The sequence below is a fragment of the Hyla sarda genome, chromosome 7 (genome assembly GCF_029499605.1).
Source record: "Hyla sarda isolate aHylSar1 chromosome 7, aHylSar1.hap1, whole genome shotgun sequence".
NCBI classification, from domain to species: Eukaryota; Metazoa; Chordata; class Amphibia; order Anura; family Hylidae; genus Hyla; species Hyla sarda.
This window is the reverse complement of record NC_079195.1, coordinates 211461479-211474306: the sequence shown is the minus strand read 5'-3', so window position 1 is coordinate 211474306 and position 12828 is coordinate 211461479. Positions and strand designations below refer to the sequence as shown.

At 43.4% G+C, this 12828-nt stretch overlaps 1 long non-coding RNA gene across 1 annotated transcript in view; it reads right to left on the bottom strand.

Moving 5' to 3' along the window:
- LOC130283296 (uncharacterized) overlaps nt 1–6700 on the bottom strand; it is a 128380-nt gene extending 121680 nt beyond the window's left edge. The window contains exons 1-3 of the long non-coding RNA XR_008846634.1: nt 6633–6700; nt 3873–3967; nt 170–232 (exon numbers count right to left, since the gene is read on the bottom strand). This is a non-coding gene — a long non-coding RNA (uncharacterized LOC130283296). The remainder of the gene's footprint in view (nt 1–169; nt 233–3872; nt 3968–6632) is intronic.
- Between the last annotated feature and the right edge of the window lie 6128 nt (nt 6701–12828).

Sequence of the window (12828 nt, the reverse complement as noted above, 5' to 3'; positions counted from 1 at the left end):
GTAACCGACTGAAAAGAACACAGAACAGGAGTGCCAAAGACTTCAATTATTCTGGCCTTTTCAGCCCTTTATCTTGCGAACCGCTATTATTGATTTACACTTAAAAGTCATCGGTGGGAAATAAAAGTATGCATCATCATTATTATTATAATAATGATTATTATTTTACCTTCACCATCACTGAACAGTCCCATGGAGTGCCACGTTTGACAGACAGACGTGAGTCTGGATCCTAGAAAAGAGAGACGGAGAGTCACATCTGTTGCTGATACGTTTTAATGCTTCGGGAACAGGAGAACGGCAAAGATTAAACAGATGGGGAGACAAATTATCTTGATAAAATAATCGAAAATAGACTTTAATATTTGCAGGATAACATGATTTCATTGCAGTGCAAGTGACAGTAGTACGCGTGGACGTACTTACGGTAAAAGGCCATGTTATTGCTTGGTATACTATGGACCAGTAAGAAGGCAGTCATAAAGGTGCACAGTGTTCGTCTAAATGATTCCAATTTGGTTTTACTTTCCAATTCCATCATAAATAGACAGAATAAAAAAATCGTAGTATGTTTAGGCAGAAGTTCTATGCATCTAGTCTCTTCTTCTAGAAGCATTACTTCTGTATTTCCGTACTAAGGAGCAATACAACCTCTTCCACGCATGAGTTCTCATTGTCAATTATACTCTACAGCAGTTTATTCCAACCAGAGGGCTTCCAGTTGCTGCAAAACTACAACTCCCAGCATGTCGAGTGTGCCAGGTTACCAAAATCCTAAGCTACTTACTACCTCTTGTAGGCTGCAAGCCTAAAGCAGCCTGCAGCCTACTAGAGTAAAGGATAAGGCAAGGAGCCAATGGCTTATCACAGCTATTAACTGTGTGTGCATTATGTTCGTCAGGGAATCCAGGACAAGTGTGACGGTTTGCAGTTGTGCCCTGAAAGTTAACTATATTTATAGAATAAGAATTCAGGTAGAAGAAACATGCATGGTCGGACATCGACATATTGTATTTTTTTTGTCTAATTGCTTCTCAGCATAAATTCAAAAACTAACAGGTTGTTAGTATACATTTTGATCAAAAGGTACAAGCCCACTCGCCACGTCAAGGCCACCTAATTTGAGTGGGTCCCTAACGTCCCTAGCATAAAATGGCATAGCACTGGGCGGCGACCACCACCGTCGTGAAACCAGTGCCCACAGGGGGAACGACCTACTGGCAGAGCTGCCCCAATACCACTCAAACCAGTCCATGGGTCGCAACTCCCCACAGACGCTGCACAGCACCACACCAGTGTGAACAGGGTGTAAAAGCTCACTTACCATGCGCTCCCAGTCAGACTGGGAGGCTGCTAGGAAAGAAATGGCCCTTGTGTAGCTAACTACTACTTATATAGGGTTGGGCTGAGGGGTGGGGCAGAGTGCAGACACATGTTAAAACAAAAAAAAGGAGGGGATAGAAAACACAATGTGAATTCGGGTAGAAGAAACAGACATGGTCGCACATCTACATATTCTATTTATGATCTAATTGCTTCTCAGCATAAATTTTTCTATCCCCTCCTTTTTTTTGTTTTGTTTTGTTTTACCATGTGTCTGCACTCTGCCCCACCCCCTCAGCCCAACCCTATATAAGTAGTAGTTAGCTACACAAGGGCCTTTTCATTCATAGCAGCCTCCCAGTCTGACTAGGAGTGCATGGTAAGTGAGCTTTTACACCCTGTTCACACTGGTGTGGTGCTGTGCGGCATCTGTGGGGAGGTGCGACCCATGGACTGGTTTGAGTGGCATTGGGGCTAGTGTTGCTCGCGAATATTCGCAATGCGAATTTTATTCGCGAATAGCGCATATTCGCGAATATAGCACTATTTATTCGTGATTACGAATATTCTTTATTTATTTATTTTTTTTATTCTATTTTTTTTTTTTCACAGTACACATCACAGTGATCACCCCTCTCTGCTTCCAGCTTGTGTGGTGTAAAGAAGGTTCTAATACTACTGTGCGAGACTGGGGTGTGAATTTTCGCATGTGCGAATTTTGGTTTATGTAAATTTTCGTAACTGCTAATTTTTCGCATATGCGAATTTTGGTGTACGTTAATTTTCGCACTTACTAATTTTCGTATATGCCAATTATTTGTTTATGTTAATTATAGCGTTTGCAAATGTTCGCATATACGAATTTTGTTTATGGTAATTTTCGCATTTGCTAAGTTTTGTATATGCAAATTTTTGCCTATGTTAATTATGGTTTATGCTAATTTTCGTATATGCGAATTTAGGTTGATGGCAATTTTCGAATTTGCTAATATTCGCATATGCGACGTTTTAATTATGTTAATGTTCGCATTTGCGAATTTTTGTGTATGCAAATTTTTGCGTATGTTAATTATGGTTTATCCTACTTTTCGCATATGCGAAAATAAACCGCGAATATTACGAATATGCGAATTTAGCGAATATATGACGAATATTCGTCCATATATTCGCAAAATATCGCAAATTCGAATATGGCCTATGCCACTCAACACTAATTGGAGCCACTCTGCCAGTGGGTCGTTCCCCCTATGGGCACTGGTGGCGCAGCGGTGGTGGTCGCCGCCCAGTGATACGCCATTTTATGCTAGGGACGTTAGGGACCCACTCTAATTAGGTGGCCTTGACGTGGCGAGTGGGCTTGTACCTTTTGATCAAAATGTATACTAACAACCTGTTCATTTTTGAATTTATGCTGAGAAGCAATTAGATCAAATAACAATATGTAGATGTGCGACCATGTCTGTTTCTTCTACCTGAATTCATATGTATAGAATAAACCAGTGTTTCCCAACTAGGGTGTCTCCAGCTTTCGGAAAATTACAACCCCCAGCATGCCCGGACAGCCAAAGTCTGTCCGGGCATGCTGGGGGTTGTAGTTTTGTAACAGCTGGAGGCACCCTGGTTGGAAAACATTGATCTAGAGGTTATTCCAGACTTTAGGTGGGAGATATATACTTGATCGTGGGGGTCTGACTACTAGAAGTGGAGATCCCCGGAATAAATAGAGTAGCAGTGGGCATGCTCGGCCATCGCTTCATTTACTGTTGATGGGACTTTTGAACATAGCCAAGTTAGGAATTGGAGACACAGACAATGAATATTCAAATAGAGCCAATGTGGCCCGCCTCCAGTGCACAATTCAGAGAAGATAGAAGCTTATTTTCAGTGGGACATATTTTTGGACCGAAGATACATATTTTAGTTAGTGACCCCTCATCGGACTCCAGCTGTATTGGGTTTAGCGTCTGTGAACAGGCTGACCCTTTTCCCATATAATATGTACTGCATCTGATGAAGCGATATATGGCTTCGAAACGCGTTATATATTGAGATTTGGGTAAACCTTGGTTTTGTCTTCCACTTTTTGTGGAATTCAGCCCTGGTTCCATCCTAAGAAGGCCTGCACCATCATTCCAGGGCTTTCCTCCTAAAGCTTCGCTCTTTTACCAAGGAGAATACCCCTTTTATTTTAACTTTATCCATCCTTTACTAAAACATTGAGAGAAATGTAAAACCTAGTTTGCCATCTTTCTACCTATCACAAATGGTCCAAAAACATAATAATAACTTATTTTTCTGCTTGAGTTGGAAAATGTTTCACTGTACAATAAATGTATCTAGCCATATAAGAAAGAGGAACTTGAAGCTGCAACGTCTAATGGGACATGGACCTTCCAGATATCTTAAATCTGTACCATAATAATCTGCATTTTTCAACATTACCCCATTAAGCCCGCAGACAAAACCTCACCAGACACGAAAACATTGATACAAAACAACTGGAGGACATAATAGAAGCCGTACTAATGAACAGCAGGACAATTACATACCAATTAGTTAACGGGAAATGTCATTAGGAAGACTACAATGCAGGTCTCAGGTCGGCTCTGCAAGCAAATGATGTTGAAGGGGCTTAATAGGGCGCCTGAAATTAAACAAACATGATATATCATTGTAGAGTAACTTTTATTATTATACAAGACGTAGGCCGGGACCGCTCTAAATGAACTTCATCAAGTTGATTCTTTACATGAAATTAGCAGAAGGTTTAACGTCCTTACTGGGCCTATCTGCATTCTATACCAGAAGCGCATATTGTATTTGTGCTTGTGGCGAGGAATTTCCCTCGATGGAGAAATGGATGGGAGAAATGATGTTTTCTTTCATATATAGCCTACAGCAGCAAAGCACAGGCCTTTTGTAGCTGGGACTGTAAATGTCAACATGAATGTACTCTAGGCCCCACGTAGCTTGTGCAAGTGTAACGGAATCTCAGATATTACAGGGGTTGTCCAGGTTAGGAAGCCTATTCATATATACCTTATTACAAAATATCGAGTTAATAGAGCCAGGTGCTGAGATCCATTGGCCATAGTGTCTCTCGCTTTGGAGGACTTGTCCTGTAATACTCAGTTTCACCTGTGGTGGAGCTGCAGGGAAATTGAATGATAACAGCTGAGCGCTGAACATCACAGCAGGTGGAAACCTTGGGATCGCCATATTGTCCAGGGACCCTTTTAAAGGGGTTCTCCGGTGCTTAAACATCTTATCCCCTATCCAAAGGATAGGGGATAAGATGCCTGATCGCGGGAGTCCCGCAGCTGGGGACGCCCGTGGTCATGCACGCGGCACCCCGTTTATAATCAGTCCCCGGAGCGTGTTCGCTCCGGGTCTGATTACGGGCAACTACAGGGAGGGCGGCATGTGACGTCACGCCTGCGCCCCCGTGCGACGTCACGCTCCGCCCCTCAATGCAAGCCTACGGGAGGGGGCGTGATAGCTATCACGCCCCCTCCCGTAGGCGTGCATTGCGGGGCAGAGCTTGACGTCACACGCCGGCGCAGGCGTGACGTCACACGCCGCCCGCCCTGTAGTCACCCGTAATCAGTAATTGGTTTTTGCTCTTATATACATTGTCAGCTGTGAGACCTTATTTAGACAGGGCTGTGTCTTCCCAAACCATGTCCAATCAGCTGTATTTACCCCAGATGACTCCAATCATAGTGTTGCTCGCGAATATTCGCAATGCGAATTTTATTCGCGAATATCGCATATTCGTGAATTCGCGAATATAGCACTATATATTCGTAATTACGAATATTCGGGGTTTTTTTTGGTTTTTTTTCCACAGTACACATCACAGTGATCATCCCTCTCTGCTTCCAGCTTGTGTGGTGTAAAGAAGGCTCTAATACTACTGTGTGAGACTGGCGCGCGCATTTTCGCATATGCGAAAATTTGCATATGCATATTTTAGCATATGTTAATTTTGTATATGCTAATTTCGCATATGTTAATTTTCGCATCCGCGAATTTTCGCTTATGCGAAAATAAAACGAGAACATTAGGAATATGCGAATATTCGCGAATATATGACGAATATTCGTCCATATATTCTCGAATATTCGCGAATTCGAATATGGCCTATGCCGCTCAACACTAGAAACATCTCAGAGAAGATCAAGAGGCCTTATGGCTAAATTTAAAGGAGTAGTGCAGCGAAAAATAACCTTGCGGGTGGCCGTTCCGGCCCCCGCAGGAAGCCGCAGCCGACATGCCCCCTTCCATGTATCTCTATAGGATACATGAAGAGGGTATGTCGGCCGGCGCTCCATGTGGGGGTCAGCACACCCCCTTCCAGCTGACTGATGGGGCCCCGTTCAGGAGATCCCAGGTCTCGGACCCCCGTGATCTATAACTTATCCCCTATCCTAAGTTATTTTTCACTACAGGACTCCTTTAAAGTGCCATTGCAAAGTGTCCGAATACTTATGTCCATGCAACATTTCTAAAAACTTTGTTTTCACTTTTTCATTATGGGATATTGAGCACAGATTAATGATGGAGGCCACTAGAGATGAGCGAACTTACAGTAAATTCGATTCGTCACGAACTTCTCGGCTCGGCAGTTGCTGCCTTTTCCTGCATAAATGAGTTCAGCTTTCAGGTGCTCCCGTGGGCTGGAAAAGGTGGATACAGTCCTAGGAGACTCTTTCCTAGAACTGTATCCACCTTTTCCAGCCCACCAGAGCACCTGAAGGCTGAACTAATTTACGCAGGATAAGTCATCAACTGCCGAGCTGCGAAGTTCGTGACGAATCGAATTTACTGTAAGTTCGTTCATCTCTAGTGTCAACCTTTTTTTTTTATTTATTATTTTTAATTCTTTTTTTAGCACAAGGCAGCATACCTAAATAGGAAAAAGATGAAACAGCCTAAAAACTTTCTGAATGCATTGAATATGCAGATCAGAGGGAAGAACAGAGAAGGCATTTAGCTTGGACCATAGGGACTTGCTTGGTCCCATCTTGCACTTGCTTACGTGGGAGCAAGTGCACACTTGTTTTTGAAGAGGGGAGAACCTTCTTTGAAGTAATAAAGCCCTTTATAGATGTACTACATTGCAATGACCTGCTTGTAATTGCTGCAAGATGTTGCGTGCAAAATCTAGCGCCCATGTTCCAACAATAAACAATGCTGCGAGGTTATAGGTAGGGCAGGAGCATTACCCTACAATAACTATGGCTCTGACAGAAACCCTACTAAAAAGACATTATAAAATCACGAAAGAATATATTGATATAACCAACCATGGTGGACTCCACACTGGTAAACATACTCAGATTCTAGGCCAGTGGTCTCAAACTGTGGCCCTCCAGATGTTGCAAAACTTCAACTCCCAGCATGCCCGGACAGCCGTTGGCTGTCCGGGCATGCTGGGAGTTGAAGTTTTGCAACATCTGGAGGGCCACAGTTTGAAACCACTGCTCTAGGTCATTCTGTCTGGGGCTTCAGATTTGTGGAAAAGATTGGAACCATCTCCTTTTAGTCCACATAATAAATAGAAACATATGGGGGGGGGACTGGATTTATCAAATCCAGTCCAGAGGAAAAGTTGCTGTGTTGCCCATAGCAACCAATCAGATTACTACTTTCATTTTGCAGAGGCCTTGTTAAAAATGGAAGAAGTGATCTGATTGGTTGCTATGGGCAACTCAGCGACTTTTCCTCTTGACAGGTTTTGATCAATCTCCCCCATATATCCCAGTATATCGTCAAAAATTGTTTATGAAAGCATATGTGGTGTCCCGGTGCAGGACTTGGTCCTGTCTCTTTGTCTGGAGTCCCCTCAACCAGAGTCCCTCCATGCTAATGTGCTCTCCTGAAGGGCTAACCCCTAGTCGCCTCTTAATATGGTAATATTTAATGGATATACTTATATATTTAATTAATTTAGGATACCTCTGTGTAGGACCTTAGAGGTCACGTGCCTTTGATTTATGTTATGCTACGGTTTAAGGACCTTTGGGTCATGTGATATACCCAGAGTTCCAGGGGTCAGGACTGACAGGTTTGGCTATCCAATGAGCTTTGTTCCACCACCTTAATATATAAGGGGCTGCTGCCACTAAATTCTCTCTCTTCCTGCCAGATTATCAGAGAAAGCACATCTGATATCTCATCATCAATCCAAGCTAGGCCTGAAGCCTTATCTTCCGCAGCCACTAAACCGTGAGTTATCCAGCTCAAAACTACTAAAATGCTGTGTGACTACTGCAACTCAATTATCATAAATTCAGTAGCACAGTGGCTAACAAACCAAAGCTCATTGCACTCAGAAGTCCCAGCAAACCTGTGAGGAACCTGAACTACGGTCCTCTATACAAAGACTGTTTTGTTACCTGCAGTTGCATAAAATATGCAGTAAAAAGTTTATTCTGGTTTTCATCAACATCTGCTGTGGACATTCCTTTATTTTCCCTACCGTTTATGGGACGGTTGGCGGTAGGACCATTACCCTAAGGAAACCACACCCTGGCGTCACGGCAACAAAGGGTTAACACCAATACCCTACTCTACCACTCCGGAATATCCCATTGCATCCTTCCACCCCAGAACCACACATAATGCAGGATACACAAGGACTCTGGGGGAGATTTATCAAAACCTGTCCAGAGGAAAAGTTGCCCAGTTGCCCATAGCAACCAATCAGATCGCTTCTTTCATTTTTAACAAGGCCTCTGCAAAATGAAAGGAGCAATCTGATTGGTTACTATGGGCAACTGGGCAACTTTTCCTCTGGACAGGTTTTGATAAATCTCCCCCTATGTTCACACTACGGAATGCCTGCACGGATAATCTCGTGGGGATATTCCGCAAACTGCGGGTGCTGGCATAAACATGTCGGCGCTAGTTCTGCACCGGAATACGTGCGGACTCCGCACAAAGAATGAATGTGTTTTTTTGTTTGTTTGTTTGTTTTTTGCAGATAGGGTAATGGAATTGCCGTGCCGGAAAATCTGGCACGGAAATTTCGGCATGTGCTCAGCGGAGCAGAATCACGTCGAATTCAATGGGACGCTGCTACAACAGGAGCCGGCATGGAAATTCTGACATGTGAACATGGCCTTAGATGCAGAACTACAGGTCTCAGTATTGTATAGCAGTTTAAAGGGGTACTCCAGCGGAAAATATTTATTTATTTATTTTTTAATCAACTGGTGCCAGAAAGTTAAATAGATTTGTAAATTTCTTCTATTTAAAAATCTTAGCCCTTCCAGTACTTATCAGCTGCTGTATGCTCCAGAGGAAGTTCTTTTCTTTTTGAATTTCCTTTCTGTCTGACCACAGTGCTCTCTGCCGACACATCTGTCCATGTCAGGAACGGTCAAGATTAGCAGAGGTTTGCTATGGGGATTTGATTCTGCTCTGGACAGTTCCTGACATGGACAGAGGTGTCGGCAGAGAGCACTGTGGTCAGACAGAAAGGAAATTCAAAAAGAAAAGAACTTCCTGTGGAGCATACAGCAGCTGATAAGTACTGGAAGGGGTAAGATTTTTAAATAGAAGTAATTTACAAATCTGTTTAACTTTTTGGCACCAGTTGATTTAAATAAAATAGTTTTCCACCGGAGTATCCCTTTAATATGAAAGTCTTTGGTATGGTCAGACTTCTGGTTCCACCACCATAGGCTACACCAGCCTGGAGTGTGACATGTCATAACTTTTAAAGATATAATATCTGGGCAGTTAGAACCAGAACTAGGCATCTCAATCATTGTCAAATGGCAAGTGACAAGTTTCTTCCTGAACACAATGACTGCCAAGAGTTGGAAGATTGATCACGACCTCCAGGGAGAAAGCTAATACATTGCAGGAGATACAGAAGAAGAACAGTGAAAGTGATACCGCCAGGGGCACAAACTATATTGGAAATCAAATCAAAATGTCCATCACCGAACAGTAAATAAGATACCCATCACAGTGTGTAAGTAGTAATTACATTGTATGCGGTGCACACTCTCCTAGCACATATGGGCCACACGTCGCGGGCTTCTCATGTCCTTCAAAATCCCATCTTGTTTTAATGTAGCCATTCTTAGTGCTGAGAAGGAAACGACTGATCCTCATAGGTCTCAACCGTTCAGATCAGGCAATTTCCTCAGATACTGTCCCTAATCTACTGTATGTGTATATTACCTATATATTAAAGAGCTGTTTAAATGGGCACGGTCATTAAAATACATTTTTGCTATTGAACTCCTTATGATAAATAAATAAATAAATAAAATTCTAATGTACTTTGTTTAGAAAAAATCAAGTTTTCCATGTATTATTGTTTATTATTGTTGTGTTTAAAAAAGCTGCCACTAGGTGTCTCCCTACAGAGCACATTTCCCCCCATCTCTTGCACAGACTTTGGACTCCTGCTGGCCTGGCAGAAGTACAAAATCAGGAAATGCAGTCTGGAGTGCTGAGGGGGGGGTGTCTGCAGCCTTAGCCAATCATAGCTCATCTCACACTGAACTGCTCTTGGCTGTGTGTAGCAGAGTAAGGGAGGAAGTTCTCCCCTGTATGGCTTCAGATGATGTCACGCCTGTTGGGGAACGCCCCTTCCCAGTCTGTGAATCTGACTGAGACTGAGCAGAAAATACAGAGTTATATCAAGGTAGAAAACTAAAAAAAATTATAAAAATAAAGGCAGGGGATGGCATGATGGGGCAGTGAACTGGGAAGATTATAACATTTTACAAGATCATGACAGGTACTCTTAGCTGCTTACTGATTTGTACACATAATCTCTACCAATAATGGGTATATCCATTCCTATAGTAAGATGAAAACAATATACAATATGTGCTTGGTAAAATCAAAGACAGGGTACTCTTGAGAGCCAAGGCTCTGACACAATAAACACTATTTGGGGTCATTTTAGACTAATATTATTCAAAAAGGGATGTCTGGAATAAAAATGTATATGTGGCCAGGGGTAGGATTAAAAAAATAAATAAAAAAAAAAGCTATACACACCTGTCCCGATCCCCTGCAGCTGCCGCACAAGCTACTTCCTGGATCCTGGGAACATGTTCTCCCTGCAAGATCTACTCCAATCTCTGTCTCGCCTCAGCGGCAGTGCCTCACCTCAGTCAATGAATGGTAAAGTGGGACAGTTCCTATGGAGACAATATGTCATCAGTAAACAAAAGATATCCAAGACAATGGGGGTAAAATCTATTGAGCAGTAATAAAAGATCTAGTGAGCAGTAATATGAGCTCCCCTTTTCACATCAGTGGTCTGGTCCTCAGCAGACAACGTTGGATTGGGGAGCAAGGATGGGAGCTTTGTGTGACATGATGTCCCAGGTACAAGGGATAGAGCAGAGTTCATACAAAGATCCGTGCACTATGGCTAATCACATTTTATAAGTATGTTGCTTTATTTACTTTTTTGACACCACACACAAGTAGATTATTTTTTGAGTTTATTGATGGCCCTCTGAAGGGAGATGTGTGAGATAGAAGGATCATTTGGGGTGCAGTGTTAGTTCAGCCGTCAGCTATTCTTTCTGACCACGCACATTGTCGGCTGAGAGTGCACATGTTTTCAATGGGAAGAGGGAAATAAACCACTGCTAGACACCTTTCGAGGCCGCTTATCTTCAAAAGGAAAAAAGTGGTTGAGGAAAGGAAATTCAACATGCCTCAAGTCAACAAGTTGTAGGTTTCCTTAGAAATCGGCAGGTTCCGGCAATTCTTCTCCGAAGTCCAAGAAAGTCTTTAGGTGTACAGGTGTGCGTAAGTCCACATTGATCCTATGGCTTGTGTATGATGATAATAGAAGTTAAACATTCTATATAAATTACATAAACAATTGTTCTATAAAGCTGGAGCGACCACCCTAGGAATAATTTCCCCCAGTATCCCAAATGTCTGACACTGAAAGTTAAAAGCAAAATGCGGACATGTATCCTCTGAAGAGACATCAATATTCAATGGAACCTCTCCAAAAGACAACGGGGGACATGTATCAATAATGGTGTAGCAATGTGTGATTTTATGTATGTTTTTTTGGGTAAAATGGAGCATATTTGCGCCAAAATTTTCAATTGTCGTATGCAAGTTTGTAATTTTGGCACAAATGTAGCCCTACAAAAGGCGCAGACCCCAGAATTCCAGACTTTGGGACATTCTATTGTTGTAGCTATTTTCTCTGTCACTTTATTTATGGTGTAGATTTGCGCCTAAATGAAGGTATTTGCACCTAAACTTGCGCCAAATCGAAAAGTTGCAATTAATGAATTCCAGACCAAAGAATGATTGTAACTGAAATCACGACTAACAAAGTGAAAACAGTGATTTTGTTCTAAACCATTTGGCGCAATTGTTTGTCGCAAAAAGTGGCATAAAAGGAAATTTAAGACAAATCACAGTCAAAAAAACTGGGTAAAATCTTTCATGCCGTATATACTCGAGTATAAGCCGACCCGAATATAAGCCGAGGCCCCTAATTTCACCCAAAAAACCCAGGAAAAGTTATTGACTCGACTATAAGCCTAGGGTGGGAAATACATCATCCCCCCCACGTCTTCATCCAGACCCCCGTCATTATCACCCCCGTAATCATCCCCCCTTCATCATCACCGCCTGTCATCATCCAGACCCTCGTCATTATCACCCTGTCATTTTCACCTTCATCATCATCACCCTGTCATCATCCCCCTCGTCATCATCACCCCGTCATTTTCACCTCCATCATCATCACCCTGTCATTTTCACCCCCGTCATCATCCCCTTTGTCATCCTCCCCACTTCATCATCATTGCCTGTCAATCCCTTTCAGTGGTCTTCAACCTGCGGACTTCCAGATGTTGCAAAACTACAACTCCCAGCATGCCCGGACAGCCATCGGCTTTCCGGGCATGCTGGGAGTTGTAGTTTTGAAACATCTGGAGGTCCGCAGGTTGAAAAACACTGCGGCCATCGTCATCATCCATACCCCCCCCTTTAGTTTTCTACTCACCTCCCCTTGGTGGGAAGGAAGGGTGAGCTGATCCGGGCCATCTATACTGCAGGGACCGTCCGGTGGGGAGGGTTAGTCGTTAGTCGCCGGCTGTCCAATTTCACCGGGAGGCCCTCTTCCGTTGCCTTGACGATGACGTACAGGGACGTTCATGCACAGGGACGGACGTCTTCTGCGCACGGACGTCCCTGTGCGTCCTCGTCAAGGCAACGTCACTAGGCTGGGGCCGGCCCGGAGCGGAGAAGAGGGCCTCCCGGTGAAGATGGACAGCCTGGAATGACTAACCCTCCCCACCGGACGGTCCCTGCAGTATAGATGGCCCGGACCAGCTCACCCTTCCTTCCCATCGAGGGGAGGTGAATAGAAAACTAAAGGGGGGTCTGGATGATGACGAAGGCCGCAGTGGTCTTCAACCTGTGTACCTCCAGATGTTTCAAAACTACAACGCCCAGCATGCCCAGACAGCCGATGGCTGTCCGGGCATG